General features: G+C 49.0%; 1 long non-coding RNA gene across 1 annotated transcript in view; it reads right to left on the reverse strand.

The window, feature by feature from the left end:
- Positions 1-549, reverse strand: part of LOC104999087 — a 283904-nt gene that overhangs the window by 13667 nt on the left and 269688 nt on the right. The window lies entirely within an intron of this gene.

Consider the following 549-nt stretch of genomic DNA (forward strand, 5'->3'; position numbering starts at 1 on the left):
CTCCTGGAGTTCACTCAGACTCACGTCCATCGAGTCAGTGATGCCATCCAGCCATCTCATCCTCTGTCGTCCCCTTCTCCTCTTGCCCCCAATCCCTCCCAGCATCAGAGTCTTTTTCAGTGAGTCAACTCTTCGCATGAGGTGGCCAAAGTACTGGAGTTTCAGCTTCAGCATCAGTCCTTCCAAAGAAATCCCAGGACTGATCTCCTTCAGGATGGACTGGTTGGATCTCCTTGCAGTCCAAGGGACTCTCAAGAGTTTTTTCCAACACCACAGTTCAAAAGCATCAATTCTTCGGTGCTCAGCCTTCTTCACAGTCCAACTCTCACATCCATACATGACCACAGGAAAAACCATAGCCTTGACTAGACGAACCTTTGTTGGCAAAGTAATGTCTCTGCTTTTGAATATGCTATCTAGGTTGGTCTTAACTTTCCTTCAGTCACTCAGTCTGTCCAACTCTTTGCGACCCCATGAATTGCAGCACGTCAGGCCTCCCTGTCCATCACCAACTCCTGGAGTTCACTCAGACTCACGTCCATCGAGTCA

This window comes from Bison bison, unplaced genomic scaffold (assembly GCF_000754665.1).
Source record: "Bison bison bison isolate TAMUID 2011002044 unplaced genomic scaffold, Bison_UMD1.0 scf7180017864343, whole genome shotgun sequence".
In the NCBI taxonomy this organism is placed as follows: Eukaryota; Metazoa; Chordata; class Mammalia; order Artiodactyla; family Bovidae; genus Bison; species Bison bison.